The sequence below is a fragment of the Mastomys coucha genome, unplaced genomic scaffold (genome assembly GCF_008632895.1).
Source record: "Mastomys coucha isolate ucsf_1 unplaced genomic scaffold, UCSF_Mcou_1 pScaffold7, whole genome shotgun sequence".
Classification (NCBI taxonomy): Eukaryota; Metazoa; Chordata; class Mammalia; order Rodentia; family Muridae; genus Mastomys; species Mastomys coucha.
Genome location: NW_022196913.1, coordinates 85,329,761 through 85,336,664, shown reverse-complemented (window position 1 = coordinate 85,336,664; position 6,904 = coordinate 85,329,761). Strand labels below are relative to the sequence as shown.

Sequence of the window (6,904 nt, the reverse complement as noted above, 5' to 3'; positions counted from 1 at the left end):
TTTTTTATCATTCTCCTTGTTTCTATTTGCTTGATTTTGGCCCTGAGTTGTACTAGTTCCTGAAATCTATTCCTCTTGGATGAGTTTGGTTCTAGAGCTCTCTTGAGAGCTCTTGTTCTTAAGTTGCTAGTTTAGAATCTCTCTAATTTCTTTACCAGGGCACTTAGTGCTATTCATTTCCCTCTTAGCACTGCTTTTGTGTGTCCATAAGTTTGGGCATGTTGTGCCTTCATTTTCATAAATTCTAAAAGGTCATTTATTTCTTCCCTGACGAAGTTATTATTGAGTAGAGAGTTAGTCAGTTTCCATGGTTATGTGAGATTTCTGTTGTTTTTGTTGTTATTAAGAACCAGACATGATCTACTGTGATTTGATAGGATACACAAGATTGTTCAATATTCTTGTATTGGTTGAGGCTTTTTTTGTGATAATATGGTCAATTGTGGAGAAGGTACCTTGAGAAGAAGGTATATTCTTTTGTAAATTGTTCTTTAGATATCTGTTAAATCCATTTGCTTCGTAACCACTATTAGTTTAACTGTATCTCTATTATTTTCTGTCTCAATGACCCATCCATTAGTGAGAGTGGAATGAATTCTCTCACGTGTGGGGTTCAGTGTGTGTTTTGAGCTCTAATAAAGTTTGTTTTATGAATATGCATGCCCTTGAATTTGCTTAGATTGAACTTGGTGGATTTTCCCTTTGATTAGTATGAAGTTTTCTTCCTCATTTCGCTTGATAAATTTTGGTTGAAAATATTTTAGTGGATATTAGGATGGCAACTCCAACTTGTTTCTTGGGACCATTTGCTTGGAAGACTGTGGAGTCTTCAGGATCTGTTGCCCTGGCTGCATTCGATCTCCTGGGAGGCCTTCAGACTGTTGGGCCTTCAGAGGAGCAGTCCTGTTGTCCTCATGTAGCTGTTCTCCTTGGATACCTTCAGGCTATGGGTTCTGTTACCCTGTGTTCAACAGAACTCCAGAGAGGCTTTCAGACTGTTGGTTCAGTTGACCTGTGTACAGCAGTACTGCTAAGAAGCCTTCAGACTTTTTAGTATCTTCAGGAGAGCAGACAAGCTGGTAATCTGCCCCTAGCAGGAGGTGCAGGCCAGAAGGGGACTGGGGATTCGAGGGCCAGGAGTTTGGGAACGATGATTTCCTAGTCCACTGGTCTTCACAGGCTGCCCATCTGCAGCGGGTGTTAGGAGGGTCCCTTGTGTGCAGAGCAACTTCTGAGAGGCCTTCAAACTGTGTTGTCTTCAGAAGATCAGTCAAGCTAGTGATCTGCCCAGGCAGAAGGCACAGGATGGAATGGTAATTTGTTATTTTTTTAATTATTATTAGTTAGTTTGTTTTGGTTTATTTCCCTTTCCTTTTTTGAGATGTAATTTCTCTGTGTGGCCTGAGCTATCCTTGAAATTTCTTTGGGTGTCAAGCTGCCTTCGAGCTCGCAGATCCAGCTGTTTCTGCCTCCCAAATATTGCTGAGATTAAAATAATGTGCCACAGCATGTGGTAAGATTTATTTAATTTTTCTGTGTATGATTTTTTTCTGAATATTTTTATTTTATTTGAATTTTAAATATGATAGATGTTGTAAACAAAAAGTTTCAGAGAGAGGGCTAAAGTTTTAAGATACATCATATCTTTAAATTCTTAGTAAAAGAAATCTAACAAAATATCAGACTAAGCAGTGACTACAAATATAATTAATAAGCATCCCAACAATAGTAAAATCATTATTAATACCTGTTATTGATAATGACAACTAGAATTATTGACAAATTTACTTTAAACATTTTTCTTAGATGAGTCAGAGTAATATAAAGGTATATCATAATTCTGTGAAGAAATGTCACATTTAGCTCAATTTATTGTCTAATTTTTCATATGTAGAACTCTGTTTTAACATAGATAGTTAAGGATTTAAAAGTATCAAACAAATATTTATTATGTATAATATTAATATTTTATGAAAAATTGGGTCAACCTAAGCTTTCTTCTAACTTACACATCTCTTACCTATTTTAATAAACTCAAAGAGAAAAATACTAACAAAATCTCTAGGCTATCTTATTGAATGTAAAACCTAGAGATATAGATTCTACATTGTATAAACTTGTGAATGTAAAGAATATTTCTGCTTGTTCTAGTTTTCCATAAATGATTCTATTAAGAAAATATATATTTCTAATAGTTCTTATGTACTAGAATTGCTTTTACAATTTAGAAGTAAAATATCAATTATAAATGTGGATATCAAGAAATCTCTATACTAAATTTTGAATGTAAAAGCATGTAATCATAAAACTAGAATATATAAATGATGTCTGCATTGTCCTATTAAGAAGAGGAATATTTTTAATAATTCATATCCTCTACAAGGGCTTTAACATTTTAGAAGCAGAATAGCAATTATAAATGTGTTTATAAAGAAGTGGATAATTTTGTACATTTCTACTGTGAACATATTGTCTGTATAGGAGACATATGTATCACTTCTTTAAATTTTGTAACAAAATTGTATTCCAAAATTGGAATATTTCTACTTTTGCAGATTACCCCAAATATGAGAGGAATACTGAATAATTATTTGTGCATTAATGTTAATAAAATCACTCATCATAAACCGTAAGTCCTATTTTCATTCAAGATAAATTTATAACAAAATTAATGCCTCTTTTTCTTTGAAGGATATATGTTTTAAAGGGAATAAAATGTTCATATATCCACATATTACATGTGCTTTGAATATATTATGATTAAATTTAATAAGTGAACTATAAAAAGAAATATATCTTATACTACTTATATTAAATTGCTACAAAAATTATAGAGACAGAAAGCAGATTGTTCAGCAGAGACTCAGAGAAAAGAAAATGAGGAGCTATTTCTCATGAGTGATAATTATAGTTAGTGATAATGAGAAGGAAATGAAAAGGACTACATAGGAATGGCATTTACCTTTTGTGTATGAATTGTGATTTGATGAGTCAAAATGTTAAACTATGTTACTAACATATTAACACTATAAAAATGTTTAGTAGATTATTATCAATATTCATTGCCCTGGCAGAAAACCTTTTATATTATGTATGTTGAGAGAAGAGGCTACTGGAACCTCAGGCTACTGTATGAGGTGCTGGGGATGTGGGTGCAATTGTTGGCATTGTCCCAGTGTTAAGTAAGCCCCAGAACCTCGGTGTGAGAGACCAGATCTTGTGTTCAGATGCCATCTTAGAGAACCAGGTGTAAGGTTGAACTTGAGTTACTCCCCAAGAAACCTGTGTTTAGTACCAGTTTCCAGGTTACAAGCCTGCCCCCGGTTTCACATCCAACAACCATCAGGCAGGGAGAAAGCAGAAGATATGTTTGTGGTTAAGATCCCAGCACTAGCCAATTATTTTAAAGGGCAACAAAATTACGCTACATCCCCTCAATCAGATGTGTGCCAGGCTAGAAACCTCCTTGTTTCTTTGCTTACCTGTTCCTATGCTTGCTTGAAACTGGGCTCAGGGCTTCACATTTCTCTCCTGCTGCATCAGGGTTGACAATGTGCCCAAGTTCTAGTTTGAATAAAAAGATTCTAGTGCAATTGCATCTGAGTCGGCTTTCTGGAGGTCTTTTGAGGCTTAGGAAGGGGCACAATAGATTGAAGAGTTCAGTAATTGTTTTTGGAGAATCACACAAAATTAATAGAAGATAAAAGAAAGAAGACAAATTCATACACAAAATTTAAGTTTAGAGAAGTTATCAAATTTAAGTGTCAATGAAAGAAGAAATAAATGTCAAACATCATTCTGGAAGGAAATAAAATACCAAAGAAAAACACAGAATAATACCTCTTGGGAAAACAACATCTGGATCACTCAGTTCGCTACATACAGAATTCAGAAAAGTAGAAAGCTGAAATATTATGTGGAAAATAATAGTTACATATTTTTTAATTGAAAACTTTAGGCATTGCATATTACAATGTAAGAAATGAATAGAATATGTGTATATAGCTTCAAAATATGAACAAAGCAACTGGAAAGAGAAAGATATAACACAGTGTGTATGGTATATGTGTGTGTGTAAGGCTCAAGGTAATGTATGTCACTCTTTAAAATAATATTGTTCAAATTCATGAAAATATGATAAAATCTATTTAGAAATGTCATTGAGAACATTTTCTGCAGGATAATATACATAGCTTTGCAACTTTTGTTAGTTACTCACAATTAAAATTTTAAACAAATTCAATATTGTCTATTGCTCATACTGCTTGAATGATAAAATTCAATAAATATAAAACTTGTGAGGACATAATACTGAACAAAATAAGTAGATTTGATTAATTTATTGGGCATAATTCTTGTGCAGATTCTCTAGATGAAGCTATCTATACCAGGTAAGAGATCCATCAGAATATAAAAGAGTACATGAACACTAATACTCTTATTTATGTTAATTTACTGTCTTTGTAATTCAAGTTTTTGAAGTAAATAAATAGTATAATACAGTCATACACATTTGTGAATAAATTTGTATGTGCTGAGATTGTTTACCAAACTTTTTAAATATACTAATAAAATTTTTGTAAACGAGGAGTTTTTCAATTTCTTTAAAATGCAAGGATTTTGATAGCTTTATACTTTTACCTAAGGCCAAGAATACATTCATTTATAAAGAGTCTATGCAGAGCAGTATTTTCACCTACAGTTTGCCTTTATTTCATACATATGGAAATAAATCATGTGCCAGAAATGTGAAAAAGACTTAAGAATCTTTGGTTTCTTAAAACACATAACATATTCTATTCTCTAGTTTATTAAAATAAACTACATATCTCATGTACCCTTTAGAATCTTGCAGTTCCCTTGAAAAATACTAATGTATTTGAAAGTTTTAAAATGCTGTGCAATGTGGAAATACTAAGCACAACAGCATTCTTGTACCAAATTTGAAAGAGCATTTTTCCAAGCAATATTTGAAATAATGTTAGCACATACTGTCTTAGTCAGGGTTTCTGCACAAACATCATGACCAAGAAACGAGTTGCGGAGGAAAGGGTTTATTCAGCTTACTTCCACATTGCTGTTGATCACCAGAGGAAGTCAGGACTGGAACCCAAGCAGGTCAGGAAGAAGGAGCTGATGCAGAGGCCATGGAGGGATGTTCCTTACTGGCTTGCTTCCCCTGGCTTGCTCAGCCTACTCGCTTATAGAACCCAAGACTTCCAGCCCAGGGATGGCACCACCCACAAGGGGCCCTACACCCTTGATCACTAATTGAGAAAATGCCCCACAGCTGGATCTCATGGAGGCACTTCCCCAACTGAAGCTCCCTTCTTTGTGATAACTCCAGCCTGTGTCAAGTTGACACACAAAACCAGCCAGTACACATACTTTTACATTATTTTCCTCATTTAATACAAATTTCTTTAAATTTTAAGAAAGTATAGCATGTGAAATTTCCAAATAACACAATTATGATTACAAAATGTGATAATATATCATATTTTAGCTTAAGTTAAAAATATTTAAGAGATCACGTTACAACAGAAATAAAGTTTGAGATTATTTGAACACATTATAATTCATTTTTATATGTTTAAATTAGATGATAGTGTTTTTAGCATCAAATTTATTTTCTGGTAGGCTGTGGTATTTATGAATTGTTGTGAAATTTGTTTTGTGCTAGGGGTACAAGCATATGTTCCATGATTGCTGAGCAAGCAATCTTACACTGAGCCATAATCTCATCCTTTGCTGTGCATTCAATAATATTTTTCTTTCAGTTGTATTGCAAGTCAAGTTCTTTTTTAGAATTACTTATTTACATTCCAGCTCTTGCCTATCCCCCCATCTCTATCCCTACCTCAAAGTTCATCATACCATTCCTCCTCCCCTGTCCCCACCCACCATACTCCTCCATACCCACCACTGGCATCCCTTTCCCTGGAGCCTCAAGTTTCACAAGGTTTAGGCTTATTTGCTCCCACTTAGGCCAGACCAGGAAGTCCTCTACTATACATAGGTGGGAACCTTAAACCAGCCCATGTATGCTGCCTGGTTGGTGGTTCAGTCTCTGGGTGCTCCCACGGATCCAGGAAAGTTGAAAGTGCTGGTCTTCCTATGGGGTCGCCCTTCCCTTCAGCTTCTTCAATCCTTTCCTGAATCCATAGGGATCTCTGACGTCAGTCCTATAGTTGGGTGTAAGTATCTCCTTCTGCCTCCGTCAGCTGCTGATAGGGCGTCTCAGAGGATAGCTACACTAGGCTCATGTCTCTAAGGATATCATAGCTTCAGTAATAGTGTAAGTCCTTGGTGCCCCTGATGAGATGGTCCCAGTTTTAGCTGATCCCTGGACAGCCTTTCCTTCAGTCTCTACTCCATTATTGTTCCTACAGTTCTTTTAGACAGGAACACTTCTGGTTCAGAAATTCTGATTGTGAGTTAGTAACCTTGTCCCTCAATGTGTGGACCTGATTATCTTTGGGGGTGGACTCTTCAACTTCCCTCTCCCCAGTATTGAGCATTTTGGATAAAATCACCCACATTGAGTCCTGAGAGTCTGTTACCTCCCAGGACTCTGGGACTTTTTAGATGGTCTCCCCAACACCCAGTTCCAGAGACTGAATATTTCCATCCATTCTCCAGGTCCTCTGGGCTTCATTCATGTTTCCCTCCTACATACATGATCCTGCTCCTCTTCTTTCCACTCCCTCCCCTCTCCTACTCAGGTCCCTCCCTTCCTCTGCCTCTCATAATTATTTTTTCCATCCTCTAAGTTAGATTCAAGGATTCACACTAGGTCCTTCCTGTGTGTTAAACTTCTTATGATCTGTAGTTTTTTATCCTGAGTGTTCTGTACTTTTTAGCCAATATCCACTTATCAGTGAGTACATACCATACATGCCCT

At 35.6% G+C, this 6,904-nt stretch overlaps 1 long non-coding RNA gene across 1 annotated transcript in view; it reads left to right on the top strand.

Annotated features, from left to right (window-relative positions):
* The window catches only part of LOC116082434, a 33,991-nt gene that overhangs the window by 7,984 nt on the left and 19,103 nt on the right, over window positions 1-6,904 (top strand). The window contains exon 2 of the long non-coding RNA XR_004115301.1: window positions 2,556-2,629. This is a non-coding gene — a long non-coding RNA (uncharacterized LOC116082434). The remainder of the gene's footprint in view (window positions 1-2,555; window positions 2,630-6,904) is intronic.